At 54.8% G+C, this 18,192-nt stretch overlaps 1 long non-coding RNA gene across 1 annotated transcript in view; it reads right to left on the bottom strand.

Annotated features, from left to right (window-relative positions):
• LOC142604345 (uncharacterized) overlaps positions 1–18,192 on the bottom strand; it is a 57,622-nt gene that overhangs the window by 33,306 nt on the left and 6,124 nt on the right. The window contains exon 2 of the long non-coding RNA XR_012838212.1: positions 16,556–17,080. This is a non-coding gene — a long non-coding RNA (uncharacterized LOC142604345). The remainder of the gene's footprint in view (positions 1–16,555; positions 17,081–18,192) is intronic.

Genomic DNA, 18,192 nt, shown 5'->3' with positions numbered 1-18,192 from the left:
GGGATGCTGAGCAGGGCCAGCACGGCCGGGGAGCAGCACCAACCCCTGCTCTGCCACGGGCCCAAGGAAAAGGCATCTGTGATACAAGACGAGAAGCTGGAGACCTCTCCACTCTCAGCAACAAGTGGAGAACAACGGTAAATCGATTGCGCGGCACGTTTCTCAGTACCGCTGGAAACAATGCTTTTTTAATTTTTTTTTTTTTTTATTTAATTTGCAGCAAGTTCAGCCCAGCCTTCAGCAGCTCCAGTGGCCACCAAGGACTCCAGCGTGCTTCCCAATTAACCAGCGCAGCCCCCCCGCGCCCCTTGCCGATTACAGAACGCCATGCGAGCCCGTTACATAAACCTAATTAGCAGGGCTCCACTTTCCGCACGGCAAATGGCTACGCTAATCCGGGATTTGTTCTCCTAGAAACTAATTTAATCATACAGTGCCAGCCAGGCTGTTCACGTGGCTGAGGGCGAGAGCAAACCCAAAATCTCTCTGCCCCCAGTAACGAGCCATTATAGGTAAAGCCAGCCTCGCACGCTGCCTTCCCGTACCGCAGCAGAGCAGCACGCGCTTGGGGACCTTAATCCTCTAAAAACAGCCCCAGACAGAATCTACTACTTAAAATAAAGAAATATAAAATCCTGAGAGAGATTTGGGGAGAAAGGGCAGGCCACGGTTAGACTGGAGCGACCCCGCAGCCTGCCTCGGCGCTGCCCACGCCAGTCGGTGAGCACCCGGGCTCCGACAGCTCCCGCTTGGGATGGCAAAGAGGTTACGGCCGCCTCTGATGGGACGTGTCGCCTCATCCCAAAACGGGCAGCACCTCTGCTCCTTGCGTGCCTGGCGTGCAAGCCGGTGCCTTAAAGCAGCCAAAGGGGTCGGTGGTTGAGAGGGGGGCACGCTCCCCGCCGGGGTGACCCCCGGGTACCGCGATGCCCAGCCGCTCCAGCAAGGCTGGGGTTTGCCTCTTTGGCACGGGGACAGCCCTCAGCTATAGGAGCATCCTTCAAAAGTCCTCCCAAACAACTTTTAAGCTTGTGGTATATGAAAGGGAAGTTAGTGTGCTGCCAGCTTTGGTAGAAGCAGCTCTTATTTAAACTAATCTTAATTAGGGATCTCCAGAATTACCCAGCATCAATAGCGGGCTTCCCCAAGCACTACAGGATATCACCGGCACACAGTAATCGTATCGCTACTCAAGCTCACTGCTCTCTGAAAATCATGAGAGGGGTTTAAAAAAAAAAAATCCCGGGATTTGAACATATAGAAAGCTTTGTTTACATTCCTTCTTATTTGCTTTCCGGCTTTTGAAACTTCAGGGTTGTGTTTTCCAACTTTACCAAGAGAAGAGCTACAAAGTTACTCAATGAAAGAGACAAGTAAGATTACAGTGCACTCACCCAACACCAAGATCTCAAATTTTAACAAAAAACCCCAAATATTTCCAAACCTTTCATAAGCGTGAAGGTCCAGAAGTTGCCATCACTGCAGCACTCACTGCTCTGGCAGGGTACAGGGACCGTACGGGGCAGGACACCGCTGCTCAGAAGCATCCCCAAACTTGTCTGTGTTACCAAAGTCTCTCTGAAAGCCAGAGCGAGAGGAGGAAGCACCACACAAAGAAAAAACACTGAATTATTTTTAATACAAAGTTTCACGAGCCCCAGAGGACGCAGTACCTACGACAGCGGGGGCCTGGCCCCCGTCATCCCCGAGCGTGCCGGCACCGAGACCCCATCCAAAGTGGAAGGGGAGTTAACAACTGCATTTTTTGAGACGCAGATCCATCCTGCCCAAAGCACTTCAGGGGTGCCAGGGGAGCTCAGACCAGGCTGACCCCTACACACCTCGTCCCCGAGCTCAGGGGCAGCGACGGGCACTGCTGGGGACCAGACTCGGGGTCTGGCTGCATCTCACATCCCATCTGGGAAGACTTCTGCTGCTTCTTAGGGGTTAAACGAAAGCCCTTTGCTCCCTGCGCTCTCCTTCCTCCTCCCTCCGAGGGACTTCTGAGCCACCGAGGAGCCCAGGGTCTTTGGCAGCCCGGTCACGGAGCAGCTTCCAGGGTGCTGGCCCAACACCCACCGTGTTTAATTTCCTCCTCTCATTTCTCTGTAGTGTCTATTGAGCCTCCCTGAAGGAGAGCCTTTGAGCCAGCTCAAGAGGTAACACAAGCTTCAGGAAGGAAAGACAAAAGGGAGCCCATACAGTCAGCAACTTCATTCCAAGTGCACGGGCAGGGGGAGCCGGGGGGGCTGCCGGAGCCCTTTGCAGGTACAAAACGGCTCAGGGGGGTTGAGAAAAAACTGAGGAACTGTTGGTGGGGTTCCTGCCCGCATCCCAAAGCAGTAGGATGCTGGAGGAGCCGCTGGCCCCCTCCCAGGTGGCTCCTGGACGCATCACACTGAGCCAGGCTTTCGTTCCCCCGGCGCCCAGGGAGCTGTCGCTCCCACTTACTCAGGATGTTAATCTTGCCAGGAGCAGAGCTGCAGGAGCAAAGCCCCGCTACCCAGGCTCCAAAACACAATACACATAATTACGGGCTTATCTTACGGGAGGAGGACGGGGGCTGGTTAACGTCGGAATTCCTTGCACTGCAGAAGGGCTGAGGGAACACGGCTCCTTCCGAAACGGGAGAGAAAACCCCTGTCAGAGGCATCAAGGAAAGCCCCATAGACACAGCTCTGGCACCACAGGACAGACCTTGGTAACGTGGCACAGAAACAGGCTCTAACTGAAAAAAATTAAGAGCCAGGGAGAGATGGGTGGTCTCGCTAATGGCGGAGACAGAGGCCGTCCAGCGCTGCCCTCGCTTTGCTCTTCAGCCCGCAGCGCCCAGCGCTGCCAGAGCAGCCAAGCACGGGCAGCTCCGGCCCGGGGCAAACCCCTCCACGGCAGATCCAGCATCGCCGCGTCTCAGGATCCATCCCGAGTGCTGGGCCAGGTCAGGCACCAGCCAAGAGCCAGGTCTGCACTGGAACAACATCCCAGCACAGACAAGGCTCCGGGGCCAGCCCAGCGCCTCCGTTCGGAGCCCAGCCCGAGCGAGCGGAGCTGGAGGGCCCCACTACATGATGGGTTTCACAGGGCACTGGATCACTGTTTTACTATTTACGTGCTTTTCTCTAGCCAAGCGTAAACATTTTTTTTTTCTCCTTGACTGTCGAAAGGTGAAGCAAGGACATCTGCAGCCAAGCGGCATCCAGACTTGGAGAGCTCTGGCAGCAGTGTTCAGTTCTGCAGCAATTTTAATTTATAACTGTGCTCGTGGTAACCTTGGTGAAATGCAGAAATTGGACACCTAATCCCTAAAATTAAGGAGTATCCAGAAATCATGATTTGGGAGTTTTCTTCCTTCTGAGCTTTCCACTAGAGGACTTTGTTTCTGGCTTAAGAAAGTTGGCTTTCCCAAACAGCCTTAAATAAGTATTAAATCCAACATTTACATATGGCTCATCATCCCAGAAGGATCCCAAAGCCCTCTGCAAGGGAAACTCCACCTCCTGGGCAGACCGTGTGGACTGTGTTCAGAGCTCCTGGGATTTAAAACCTGACTTGCCTGTTCGCTTAGTAGTAGTAGCGGGTCTATAAACCTCTTCACGCTGTCCAAGCACGAAGCTCCCCAGCACCGAGGTGTCTAAAACAGAGCCACAGGCACCTGAACCAGGCAGGGTGAAGGGACGATGCACGGGCAAAGCAGCCGTGCCACCAAGCCCTCCGCCTTCCCCACGGCGAGTCTTATCACCCCGCGGCACAGCAATCAAGCTAATAAATAAAGAAAGCAGAGCCCACGGTTTAGCGTGTCTGGTAGGTGACAGCTGTAGCCCATCACTGCTGGTCGCCCCAGGCGTGCTCCAGATGGGGCAGCTTGCTTTCATCCCCAGGTACCGTGCTTAGCTTAAACCCTGGCAAAGGCTTGAGCGCAACGGTAAAAAAAACCAGGACGGACTTTCAGACTGACAGGGTCCCTGGGAACTTTCTCCTCCCCACCATCCATCCGCCAGCCACAGGAAGGCAAGCTGGGCTCTTCTGGCACACACACCACGTCCCCTGTCCCATCCCAAGGAATTAAGGGCGGCGAGGGCGCGCTTGGCTGCGAGAGCCCCGTCACCGTTTTGCGAAGGAAGGACCTGGCCAGTGTCTCCAGCACACGCTCCTCGTGGAGCACTGGGCAGGTGGGAGAGGACGTGCAGTTACAGGACACGTAGCAAAGCCCAGGACCCCCCCAACATTGCCCGCGATGAACATTTGGTCTCTGCTTCCACCATCCAGAATCAACTGCTGTCTCCACTCCCACTGCGGGCAGGGGACACCAGCGCTTGGTCACCTCTCCTGTCCTAGACTTGGGTGAGCATCTACCAACAGCCTCAAGCTTTAGAAAAAAAAAAAAGGAAGAAAATTCAAACAGCAGCTTAGAACAATCAAGGAAAAATATAAAGAGTGGGAAATATAAAAATAGAACCTCCTTTCATGGCTAGACCTTTCCTTTGACCAACGTTTCTGAAGACACAGCAACACGGGTATGTAACTAATCGGGCCATAGAAGAAGCATATCCAAAGGGCAGAGGTTGCTCCAGACACGTCCCTTTCAAACGCCGGCCGCAGGTGCTGGCTGTGCCCCATGGGAAGAGCTTGCCACCGCAGCCAGATGTCACCTGCCAGCGTCACCCCGTGGCCTGGTGACTCGCCCTCTCTGGGCACGAGCTGCCCATGTCCTTGGTCTACAGCAAGCAAACATTCGGTTATCTCCCCTTGGCAAACAACTGGGCCATTAAGTGACGGGACTCAGACAATATTTAATTACCCTGATCGTGGGAAGGGGGCAGCGGGGGCGGGGGCAGAAACTGCAGGGGAAATTCCACAACCGGAGATTAAACGGAGCTGCAAAACAGCGCTGACAGGTTAACAGACAGGTAATATCCCAGCAGTGTTTGCTTAACCAGGCGAGCTGCCCGGCAGCCCGGAGGAAGGGTGCACGCTGCATCCCAAATGCCAGAAGGTGAGAGCACCAAAGCCGGCACAGGAGAGCCGGACGTTCCTCCTGCCCCAGGCAGCGCGCGGCATGGGGCCAGGGCCCATCTCCTGGGAGGTGGGAGCTGACCCGAGGTGGAGCAGGGTCCGTTGCTACATCAACTTGATGGATCCTGAAGCCTTCAGTGCTGGATCCCCATCTCAGTGGGGCCAACCCAGAAGACCTTCCTTAGACCTGCTCTTTGGGGCATTTGTGGACACCCTAAAACCTCTCCCAGCAGCTCTTCCATCCCTCCCCAGCTCCTGAGGAGGAGCACGGAGAGGGCACAGCACCAAACAGGAGGGCTGCAGAGCCTCCTCGTTCTTCACATGCCCTGTCGGGCCCTCCGCCAGCCCTCGCCGGGTCCCCCAAGGAGTTTGGAAATCCTGGCACAGCAGGTGAGGTCCAGAGGCTGCTGAGCACCATCCAAGCTGCGTTAGGCAGCAGGAGCTAACGAGTGATTAATAGAGGTTACAAGGCTGCATCAGACAGACAGGAATGTGTTATGAAGGGTCGAGCACATCAGCGAAAGGTGTTAAAGAGCCCGACAGGTTGTTTATAACCCTTCATGAACAACCGATTAACCATTAATCCTCTGTTAGCGCTGCTCTTTATGAGCGAGGACTCCCCACAGCAGGGGAGCCCACCAGGTCCGCGGAGCAGCAGAGGCACTTGGGGCAAGAAACCCCAAAGCACACGCAAACCCATCGGCCTCGTGGGGGCTGTCCTCTCCCACAGCCCTGGGGGGCTCAGCCACGTGCCATTTTGAGGTCAGACTGCAGGTAATCAGGGGAGTTAAAAAAAAAAAGCAAGCAACCGCGGTGGTTAGGTGTTTGACACATAGCTCCGACTGGAGATGGACCGTGTCCAAGGGAGGAACCAATGGTAGGGTCCTGCTCTACGGGGATTTCCTGGTGAAATCCCTTCTCAGATGCTCGTGCTCCTGACCTTGAGCTTCCCAGCATCAACGTTCTGTGAACAGCACGTTTGAGGTCACCCAGCTTCTTCCCAGCAGCTGGTCCTGGCCTTGGGATGGTGTGGAGACCTACAGAGCCTCTCTCCACCAGCATCGTAACAGGGATGCTCTCTGCAGGCTTCAACACATTTTAAGAAGAATAAGGAGCCGCTTGTTAGATGCATTACCGAAACAGCTCCCTCTGCCCTCATTTTGGGTGCCAGGGAAGCAGCACGCAGCTGAGCTCCCTTCTGCAAACAGGGACAGGGCCGAGCGAGCTGCTGAGCAGGACCGCAGCCAGGAGCACGGGGAGGGCTTCACACAGAAGGTGGGAAGCCGCCCTCCAGCTGCCACCCCCCCCAGATGCTGCTCTCTGTCTTGCAAATGCCCCCACCTCCCAAAACCAGCCAAAGCCTCTTGGAACAAGTTTCAGGAGTTGGAGAAAGCAGGTTTTACGAGCATCCGGATAAGTCCTGGCCAAAAAAAAGAGGAGGTCAGCACTGAGCTCACTCTACCTGTACTGACATCACAGCATCCCTCTTCCAAGTGCTGCAAGGGATGCCAAAAAACATCAAACAAGATACAGCTCTTACGCAGACAGCTTTACCCGAGTGTTGGACCAGGAGATGCCCCGGCAGGAACACGCAATGCGGCTGCTCGGCATCGGCAGCACCGGTCACTCGCCCTCCCGCCTGCAGGCTACTCCGTCCCTGCGGGTTTTTAACTGTAGGAATTGGAGTCATTTGCCAGAGATCCAGCTTCATTGCTGCCAGCAGCAGCTGTTTCCTCTCACCCAGTCCCAGCAAGAGACTACAAAAGAAAAGGCCAAACCCTCCCACCTCAGAAGCAACAACTTGGACCATTCCCATCCTCAATGCCCCCGAGGCAAAGCACTTCCCAGGACGGAAGGGAAGCTATCACCACACAGCCCGTGCCCAGGGTGCCTGGCTCCACGGCCAGCTATTCCCGTATCCCAGCTGGAAAAATAGCCCATGCTAAAAACTGATTTCAGGTTTACTTTATGATAAAGTCGCATACACAGCTCTGATGCCTTGATTCAATGGGGCAGTCCAAACACAAACCAGCTGTAAAAAATAACGTACGACCATCCTGAAAGTAAAAGTTGCTTTTTCACAGGTAAGAGTGCAGGGGAATACAAAAGCAGCGCCCACAAAAAGCAAGCCTTCAGCGAGGAGATCTGAGCAGCAGTGCAATGGCTACAACACAGCAAGAAGTGACTGCCCCGCGCAGGCGAGGGGGGATGCCACGCAAAGCTCCCCCAAACGCAAAGAGCATCAGAGCCGCTCCCTTCGCCTTCACACGCCGCGCCGGCTGCTCCAAGATGAGCTGCATCACCAGCGAGGGGAACCTGCTCTCCACTCAATCATGTATGAGCCTGAACTTTGTTTTCAAAGAGTTGCTTATCACCCCCATCCCGTGGCATCTCCCCCCGCTCCTGCCAAGCCTCTCCCACCCCATCCCAGCTCAGTCACGGGGCAAGCATCAGGAAAGGAAAAAAAAAAAAAAAAAAAGATAGAAACCTCACCAGGTGAAGCTCAAGGAAGAAATAGTTGTGCTCTGAAAATATGTTAAGGGGTTTGCAATCATTGTGCAGCTTCTGCTGCTGAAGAGATTGGATATACTGGACCATCATGGACCTGAGTTCAATATTCTGCTCCAGCCAGAAATTTCACACATGGGCTCTTGAGTAACTTAAGTGACTTGCAAGTCCCAGTCTTCTTAACTAGGAGGCTTTAGAAAATCTCAGCCCTAATCCTTCTGTGCTGTATTAGCCGCCCTTCCCTTCCGTAAAAAAGGGGATAACATCTTCCTGCCCCAGAGGAATATCGCTAATGCCATTTTCGGGCTGCTCGGACGCTGCCGCGCTAGGAGCCCAGTAACAAGCTGAGCACAGAGCTCTGCGAGGGACTGCTCCCCAGCTTCAGCAGTGCCTTTCCTTCGGGGGCCCCCCGCCCCAGAGCCGCAGTGTTCACGGAAAGAGGAAAACGGCATCCGGAGATACCTGCAGGTCTTGGTCGAGGCCAGGAACACCAGCCGGGTCGCTGCTTTGCCCCCCTGGCCTGAAGGCAGCACGGGGCAGGCTGCAAGGAGCAAAGCCGTCAGCTCAGCCACGCCAGGACCAAAGGCGCAGCCTCCGCGGGGCTCTGTGCTTTGCCACCATTTCCCTACGTGACTTCAGATAAGTGACTTCATCTTTCAGAGCCTCAAGTTTCCCCTCCTCAGAAATGAAACGGAAGCAGACGCCGCTTCACCTGCCTGCCCGGAGGGGTTACCAGCCTGAGTCCACCAGTGGTTTACAAAACGCCTGGAAACCATGGCAGGGAAAGCGTGAGAAAAGCCCAAGACACGATGGTTGTTTTTATGATTAAGAAATTCAGGCTGAGTCACAGAGTCAAAGCTGCGTGTTCCCAGAGGCAGGGAGCGCACACCAGACGCTCAACAAACTGGTTTCCAGAGAAGGGATTTCAGTGCTCGTCCCAGAAGGGACTGACCAACGGCGCGTGGCTAACGGGGACCCCGCGTCCCGAGGTTCCCCCAGCCCCGCACCGACAGGGCCGGAGGGAGATTTTGGGCCATCGCTTGCAGGGGAGGTGGGACGCTCAGGGGACGCGCACCACGTCCACGCACGTGACACCGTCGCAGATGAGCATTTCCAGCCGCATACTCAAATTGAGTTATTTTATCACACAGGTGCCTCCTGCAAAAGACGACGTAAAAGCTTGACTCGTCCCTGCCCACAGGGAAGACGGAGTTTTCCTTGCCCTTTAAATCACTCTTCTCCCTCCCTCCTGCCCACACCCACTCATTCAGCGATATTTATTATCGCTACCGATTTCCTAATCTCCAGCACATGATGCAAGAACAGAACTCAGAACAATGTTAGACATTAAAACCCAGCCACAAAAAAAAAAAAAAGAGAAATTTGGGAAAGCTCTTCTCTGCACAATAAAGTAACTCAGGAAAGCGGGACCAGGGCAGCAGCTCATCTCCCTGGGCAGGAGCACTGGCAGCAGACACAGCCCCAGACTGGCTGCCTAGGGAAGGATGTCAGAGGAAAAAAAAAAAACCCAAACTGCTTTTTCCTGCTTCCCTCAGGGACCGTCCCAAATGAGTCACTGTCCCATGACAGGGACAGAGCGAGCAGCCGTGCAGGACACCCTGCTGGGGACCTCCAAGGCAAGCTGGAGGTTTCCATCCTTTCACAGAAAGGGTTTTTACAGTGACAGAGTTAAAAGGATGCTGGGGCAGCTAGAGGACATCTCACAGGGTGGGAGCAGCTCTGCAGCAAACTCCATCTCAGACACCATCCCCGCACCGTGGGACGCTGAGGCAGTTGCACCCTTTGTTCTTTTATAGCACTTAAGTTTGGTCCAAATGCCAACCTGCTCCTTCCCCCAGGGAAGGGTGAAACCCCCTGCAGCTGGCCCAGCCAAAGCTCCTTCCCAAGAGCAAAGAAAAGCCTGAAAGCAAAGGAAAGGAACTGCAGAACAGGTCAATAAAAGCCTTTAGAGACCTGATGCAGTTCCTGCAAATGCAGCAAAGCTCCAAAAGGAAAAGCAAGCGCCAGAGTTCGGTGGCCAAGAGACACCACCACAAGCCCTGGAAGAAGCCAAGTACAGCAGATGAAGGAAAACAAAGCAGGAAGAACAGGGAGAGAGGGAGAGGACGAGTGGGACAGACAAGGAGGGCAAGGGATGGAAAAAGAAGGTAGGATCTGCATGAAGCAAAATCTACAGCCTGTTCCTGAAACTTCCCACTTGTGTGCCAGGCACTCCCGAATACTAATCAGAACAGAAAAAAATATCAAACAATTAGGAAGGAAAGTCTCTTGGCAGGGTTTCTCCTGGAGATGTCGGGCTGGTTTTGTTTATGAGCTAGAGGAAGTGGTAACCGCTCCTGTTTGTTCTTTGGAAGAAAAGAGAAAGCTCCAGTGTTTTAATTTCTCTGCTGAAAACCCTGGAGACTTTGCCTTAAATGGATCAGAATGGCTGATCTAGAATCACCCTCAGCCTTTTGTTACAAGAAAATATTTTAGTCATTTTCTCCCTCCCCTTCTGCGTGGGGAAAGAAAGAGGCAGTGGATACAAAGCAGGCATTTTTGTCCTCAGAAAATATCAATGAAAAGAGCATTCCAGAGGACAAGGGCGCAGCCCGACTCCCGGGGCACAGGAGATGTCCTTGCAGAGCAGCTGGGCAGATGCACCCCCGAGGAAGGGCAAATACATAAACTCAAAACCTCCTTTGCATTATAAAGGCATGCAAGGCAGCACACGGGAAGCCTAGATAAAGTTTTTAAACTATCTTTTTGCCTGGCAGCCCCTACACAGAGGGCCGGGAAGGGGTCGGGACAGCGGTGCCGCAGGAGGCTCCGGCCGGGGCTGTGCAGAGCGGTGGGGTGGGCACGCACGCACGCTCGCCCCCGTTTCCTTGAAGGTGCAACTTGCAGCTTCTTCAATGCAAAGTCCCTGTATAAACATTTCATTTGGTTTTAAAGCAAGTCATGTTGGAAGGGCTTAAACGAGCACCTTGGCAAATTAAACCAGGTTTATTGTGGTTTATAACGGCAAGCGGAAGGCACGAGGCACGTACGGAAGGAGTGCGGCGCAGCAGGCAGATGCATTGGCAGGGACAAGCCCTGGCGTGAGAAAAAACAGGTCCCAGGACAGACCATACCTCAGCCTCACGCAGCACCCCAGAGGCAGAGGGGTGTGTTGGAGTCCACAGCAGCGTGAGAACAAAGCTCATGAGCCTGTCCCCAAGGCATCAGCTGTCAGAGGCCTTTAAAGCATCTCTCTCTCCCCAAAGGCAGCCGCCAGCTAGGGAAAGCCAGAGGACCTCCTTCGGCAAAGTGAGACAGAGCGACAGGCAAACTGTGACGCTCATTGCAAAAAAAAAAAAAAACTTCCCAAAAGCTCTGGGCTTTTAGGTGCAGAACCGAAATACGTTCACCATGGAAACCCGGCTCTGGGGCTGGTAGCGCTGGTGGAATTTTCAATTGGCTCCAGCTATCGAGGAGGCAGCCTGGACAGTGAAACCTTTCAATGCGAGTGGTGCCGACCAAGTAGTCTGTAACTGCTCTGGAAGTGCTTTTCAAGGCAGCCAAACACGCTGGTTTATCCAGCAATAATTCACCCGCTTCCAGACAGAGCGATGTGGAAACAGAGCCAGACAGCGCTCCCGACCCCTCTTTTCCCGGGGGAGTCAGAGAAGGAGGACGAGAAAGGGAGAGGCAGAGCAGGAGGTTTTCAACGCCTTTTCTTTGGGGAAAGGCAGCACGTTGAACCGTCCCCACACCAGCCACGCAGCTCCAGGAATGCTGTGTAGGTGGCCTGGAGACAGGCGGGGACAGCAGATGCCTCTGCATCAGTGCACCCCTAAGGCTATCATCACCCAAGCATCAGCCTCTTGCTCTCCCCGTGTCCTCCTGCACACACCAGCCCTGATTCCCAAGGTGATGCTCCAGGTACAGCCCAGAGTTACCATGTGGGGTGGCCTCAGGACCAGTCCTGCCCTCAGCACCCCCATTTCTGTGTCACACTCATGGATCAGCAGCTTTTTAGATATAGCTTAACAGTTTCTGAAGTGTCAAATGCTGTGGGCTAAAACCAGATCCACAGAGGTCATGTTTATAGCCCCAGACCGGCTCCCTCCCCAGACTCCCCCTTGACACCCTGGCCTCAGTGTACTTGCTTTTGGGTATTACCTCCACGAGCATCCAGGGAAGTTGGAACTGCTGGTAACCCCAAAACCTTGAAGAAATGGGGCACAGAGACACAGCGCTATTCAGGTGCCCACAGTCACAGAGGATGCCCTAGTACGGGATTTAATCCAGGTCTCAAAGCACCAGCAAGCGCCCTCAGCAGCTGGTCAGCCACCTACCCGAACACACCCTGGGACCTACCATGCTACATCCTCCGCTCCAGCCAGCACAGGGACGTTCCTACTCCAGAATTACCTTCCCCTGCCCTCAAAAAAGCCATCCTCCATCTCTCTCTCTGCCGCCACATCCAGAGGGAAAGCAGACCCTAAGCACAGCTTTGCCAGCTACGCCCTTGCCCCCCAGCCTTCGCAGGGATGCCATCGCGAGTGCCCAGGCTGCGCTTCGGGGAGCAGGAGGGCGAGAGGACATCTCACCTCCCGCCCTGCACGGCTCCAGCCTCCGCTTAACCTGTCAGCGGCAGCAGCGCCCGCTCCCAGCCACCTTCCCCCTCCCAAGGGTGGGCACCCTCTGCCCCGCAGACCAGCCGGGGGGTGGTTGGGTGGGGGTGGGTTGGGGCAGGCGAGAAAAGCCACCAGGGAAGCGGAGCCGGCGGGACCGGGCGGGGGATGCCGCGGAGCATCGCTGCCATCCAGCGGCCACGGGCGGGGGCACCGGGCACCCCCCGCCGCGCCAGGAGCCCCTGCCGCCCGGTACACCGCCCATCACTGCCATCCCCCCCCCCCCCGAGTTTTTCCATAGCAGACACCAATTTGATGTTTTCCCCCTCCTATATCGCACTCTTGTGATGGAGCAGCCCTCCCCATTTAACTTCTGCTCTCCAGGAAGCCGGTCGCTCCATGGCCTTCTCTGCACCTTTTTCAGCTCGGAGAGGGACAGAGGGGAACAAGGACATCATGTGGCATTTACAGTGGGGATGAGCATAGATACAGCAACAGGAGGTTTATGTCGATTTTTTTTTTTCCTCTCCTGATAATTCCCCACCTCCCCGTTTGCCTCCTACTTGCCACTGAGAACAATCTAAGAAGAGTTCAGGCTCCTTCCAAAGTGGCTTCATGCCCTCAGTGCGTACCTGCGGGTGGGATTAGCTTCTCTGTGCTAAAAGCAGCCTGGCCACGGGCTCCTCACGTGCAGCCAGAACAAGGGCACCCACAAGTTCCTGCAGATGTGTACAGGAGAGGCTGAGAAGCAAAAGAAGAAGGATCAGGAGAGCTCCCGAGATGTTCTCCAGACACTCGGGCATACTGCAGAGGCTGCCCTGGCTGTGGTCAGTCACCAGCCCCTTCCCAGAACTGGTGCCATTCACCACCTGAAGCTGTCAGCAGCAGGAACAGCTCTTTGCTTGCTGACTTTTTGGAGTCAACAGCAGCCATTTGGTAGCTGAACCAAGCCACCCAGACATTGCTCAAAGCTGTGAGGAGATACCAAGGGCAAAGGAACACAGGGAGAATGTGTCTGACCTGTCAAAGCACCAATAAGCATCAGAAACAAGAGCATGCTGATCATACTTTCTCTCAGCCTCTTTTTTTTGAGCAGAGATTCACCTTAGAAATCCACTGGATTAAAAAAAAATAAAATACATTTGTTTGCCCCTCCCTTGTGTTGACCAGATTTGCAGTTTGCAAGCACACCGTGCTCTCCACAGCCACCTCCTCTTATCTCCTACTGTCCAAAATGTCTAAAGTGGACTTTCAGCCTAAACATACCAAGATACATATCCCCCAGCAGCAATCATCGCCTTTTTCTCCGTTCCCACCCCAGTCCCTGGAGAAGCCCCACCACAGCGTGGGGCACCCCGGGCCGTTCCCTCCCCGGCCCCTACAGCCGCCGCACTTGGAACCAGGGAGCTGCAGCCGCGGGGGACCCCCCCCCACCCGCGGGCAGGGGCAGAATTTGGGGTCATTTACCCGGAGTGGGGGACAAAACCCCCCTGGCTCTTCCCAGCCCCCGACCGGAGATGCTCTCCCGAGCTCTCCGCACCGCGGTCCCCTGCCATGGGGCGGGGGGGACGGGATGGGCAGCGCTGCCCACCGCTGCCTGCCCTCGCCCGCCCCCTGCCGGCCCTGCCTGGTGCTGCCCGTCCCCTGCCAGACTCTGCCCGTCGCTGCCGGCAGGTGTCAGCGCGCACCCAGCAGCGCTCCCGCCGGATCCTGCCGAGCGCCGGCATCCCCCTGCCCGGGGAGGGCACCCCGCAGCCGGGAGCGCAGAGCGGGGTGTACCCCCCACCCCGGGAGGCTGAAGCACGGGGGGGGGGGCAGCGCGGGAAACCGCCCGGCAGAGGTGGAGACGCTGAGCAAGGTCACGAAGTCCCTAAAGGTTTTTGGGGAGTTTGCATGGGGGTTTCCCCCGGCCCAAACCTGACCTGCCACCCAGCAGGACTGGGCTCCCCTGCAGCATCCCTCCGGCCGTCGGACCGCACGCTGCTCTCCAGGGCCTCTGGCAGGGGACGGGTTCTGCTCCGTGGCTGCCCAGGGGAACTGCTCTCCACTGAGCAGTTAAAGGTGAGAAAGCGCCTCTGACAAGGAGTAGTTTACAGGGAGCGCGCAACAAGGGATTGCTACTGAAGATCACGTTGGAAAGTTTTGCTACCTGCAACTAGAGACAAGGACCTCTAGATCGGAGTTTATTTCTTGCAGGATCCAGGACAAAGCACGGTACCAGAACAGGACTGTCTCAGCCACCTGAGCCTGCCTTGCCATGCGGCCACCGCGAGCGGCCTCAGGACGACCGAGATCTGCACCGGTGACGCAGGCTCCCAGCAGGGTCCTCAGAGCAAGCAGAGCTTGGTGCATCGTTTATTACACACATGCAGAGAGCAACCAAGCAGACAGCGAAGGCATCCGCTCACAGGGCATCTCTCAAAGCTGAAGATGCACAAAATAAAGCCAAACTCCAAGTACCAGCCTGGCCCCTTATCACAGGAGCTGGTGCAGAGCCAAGCAGGCCTGAGCTGAGTTACGCTAGTTCGGGGTGGAAAGCCTCTGCCTTGCCTCAGCCCAAGGAGCTCAGCACTTGAGAATCTGCTGTGTGACCAGCAAGAGCATGTCCACGATCTCATCCCTCCTCCTCCTCGCGTTTCAGAGGCAGGGACAGGAAGCCAAGAGACTCATGTTGCAAAGGGATGAAGTCAAGGACTTGGTACACTCAGATGCTCATCAAGGAAAAACCACAATCACAAGGGTCTGGGAAGAGACTGAGCTGTAACAGCACCAGTCAGGCACTGACAAGGGCAGGAAATTGAAACATCCCAGCTCTGTTCAAATAGTTTGAAACTCTGTTCAAATAGTTTGAAGTTGCAGTACAGAACATCAATCAAGCAATCTTCAACCACTTGGCTCTTCAGGTTTGCATTTGCCATCTCCGTCCATCCTGAGGAGCACCCAGCTGGCAGAGCTGTCTCTGGGGAGGGCACACACCACATCCTCCCAGATCTGCATTCAGTAAGGGGAAAACAGCAGCTTTACAGCTTTTCTCAGTTTCCCTTTAACCACACTGGCAGTGTCAACCACTCAGCTGCTGCAGAACATGTCCACAGCCGTACTGCTCCTCAACAGACACTAACATAGACCTCGCATTCCTGCCAGCCTGCATCAGGCTTCTTGGACTGACTGATCACCAGCAAACAAGAACAGATGAGCTCTAACCAGAAATGTACTTTTAAAAAAACCCCAAGTCTTTCCCAGCAGCAGTTTTCCCTTTATTCATCACATTTCTCAGCCTTGTTCTCCCAGAGGAAAGTTCACTACAGAAAAACAGACGTGAGAGGGCAGTCTGGGCAGGGTGAACTGCAGCACCTTCCCAAGTGAGAGTCAGTGCTGCTCCATACCCCAAAACCAAGCTGGACCCACCCCAGTTCAGAGCAAAGGGCCCAAGCAGCTGCAGGCTCAGAGCCTGCGCAGGGAACAGACACTCAAGGGGAATGTCCTCACCAGGACACGAGGACCACAGAAGCCAGGCGTCACTAGTGGGCCAGTCCCCGAGGAAAGCCAAGACGGGACCATCACATCTACCTCTGGACAAGAGACAGTACAACGGGCTGGTGAGGGCAAACCCCGTCTGCACCAGCACAGGGGTCACCAGCTCATTCTCCACCCAAGCAGAAATCCCCACGTTTAATCCTCATCCTCCCAGGACACGCACCCTCACACAGCCACGGCTGCTCCTGCAAAGCCCCTCAGGGAAAAATCTCCCAGCACCACACCCCAAGATGTCCATCAACACCGATACAAGTCCCCTCAAAATCCAAAGCCCCGGCATCATTTTCTAGCAACCTCCCCCCCCCGGCCCCTTCCCCAGAAAAATGGCTTTTCCACAGCAAGGAGACTTACACCGCACTGCCCTCCGAAGGGAGCCTTTCGGCTCATCCCCTGCATCCGCCCCGGCACCGGGAGCCCTGCGGTACCCTCGAGACAAGCCACACATTGTTCCCAGTCAGCCTAACAAGCCGCAGGCTCCCCCATGCAGCCACCACCACTGTTTCCACACGCTTTAAAGTGCGGAAAGTCAGCAGGGTTCCTCCTCGCCAGGGAAAGAAAGAAAAACCTGCTTGGGGACTGCCTCGCTTTAATTCCTTTGTCCATTACTCAGCAATATAACTCCAGGAAGAAAACTCTTATTAGGGATTTCAGGCTCAAATGGTACTAAAAAGTTACTGCTCTGATTAACACAGGAGGAAAAGCCACTTCAGCTTTCAGAAATAACCTGTCTACTCGCCTATTCCCCCTGGAGCAGCAGGTCACTAGATTTGGCATTTTTTCCTCAAGTGAGGGAAAATATCATTTTCTAGGAAGCCAGTTGCACAGGAAGGGTTGTTTGTTTTTTAAAAAGGGAAGAAAAGTACATATTCGTGACTCACCAGCAGGACTTGTCCTACACATGCGCGTAGACTCCTTCCTCCTCCAGAGCCACGATGCTCAGAGTAAGCAGCCCAGAAAAGAGAGGGGACACTGTAGCGTTTGGCTGTAACCACTGCTTTTCCACATCTGTCGACTGGGAGATTTCATGTAGTGAAGCCAGTTCCACCAGATTAGTCAAAACCACAGCACTAGCAGAATAATGCCAAAAGTAGTAATCCACCAGATTTTGAGAGCAGCAGGTGTCTGCAGACTTTCTGGCCGTGACATTCCCGGCTACAGACAGAAGGGAGCATCCAAAACCCACATCAGTCCACGATGGCTTATCACTCCAGAGATCCCAGTAGAGATAAAGCATCCAGAGACAAATCCTCTTGGCTCAGAACCATTTGCTTGGTGGAGGGGAAGAAGTCCCAAGCCTGTACGTGGTCACACTCTTGTCTCCTCACTTCTAGGTACGAGGACAGTCCAACAGCTGTTGCGGCTGACAGCATCTGCCCCTTTCAGTAACGACAAGCTACCAAAACCTGTAGAGAAACAAGCGTCAGGATGAGGGAACAGCAGTGAGCACAGCACAGCCAGAGTTGCATCTTGTTCTACAGGTCTGCTGTCAGCTGCAGGAACATCCCAGGGCACCTGAGCACATCCCATGTAGCACAGCTGCAAGATATTCCCAAATTCAGCATTAAGAAGCCAGGACCACAAAGGATTTTTCTTACTGCTGCCGAGCAGAGGTACTGGCCATGCTGGTGGACACATCCCCAGGGAGCAGGCAGTCCTAGCTTAGACGTTGGTGTCCCAGTTGTTTGGTCAGTACTGGTCACACTGGTTGCCGACATGTAGGACTACAGTTTAAATCCATCCGCAGAAGGGGGACAACGATTTCTTCGCAGGGCAGCACATCGCCGCTGCACAGCAGCGGAGACAAAGGCAGCCACAAGGCTCAAAACCGCCACAATTCGCACCGATAGCAGCGCATCAGCTGCAAGGGCGTGCAGCACCGTCATCTCCCATGGCAAGGTCCCCACAGCAGGGCAAGGAGCTGAATTCCCCTCCTGCAAGAGTTCCCTGATGAAATCAGCACCTGCAGCAGAGCTCGGCTGTGCTGAGCCCTTCCAAAGGTCTGCTCAGGGATCACAGGACCCGCTGCGGATGTGGCTGAGCACGGCCCCCACCGTCCCTCACCTTGGTAACAGCAGAGGGCCCAGGACAGAACCAGCATCTTCCTCTCGGCACCCCTCCCCAAAAACAAACCCACAGAATTCACCGACAGCCAGCAGTGACCACCTCTGCCTAGAAAGCAGCGGACACGCAGAACGGCCAACGCTTGTTTTAGAGGGATTTTGATTTATTGCTCGTCTGCCAGGTCCGTGCACACACTATCACGTGTGCGTGCACACACAATTTTATTAGAGATACATTAGTACACGCACTACCCTGCTTCGTTAGGGCGCTGCTGCTCTCCAGCACAAAGTCCGTATTTGTTTCCCTGCAGGGGTGGAAATAAAGGGGGTTTTGTATTTTCTTCCTCTTCTCTTTGCAGGCTGGAGTGAGTTTATTTGACACTCCAACACTCTTTGTGAGCTGAGTGCCCGAGGATAAATGCTACCCTTAAGAGTTACTTGGCGTTAGACAGAGG

This window comes from Balearica regulorum, chromosome 18, assembly GCF_011004875.1.
Source record: "Balearica regulorum gibbericeps isolate bBalReg1 chromosome 18, bBalReg1.pri, whole genome shotgun sequence".
NCBI classification, from domain to species: Eukaryota; Metazoa; Chordata; class Aves; order Gruiformes; family Gruidae; genus Balearica; species Balearica regulorum.
The sequence above is the reverse complement of the archived record's forward strand: the minus strand, read 5'-3'. Positions and strand labels throughout refer to the sequence as shown.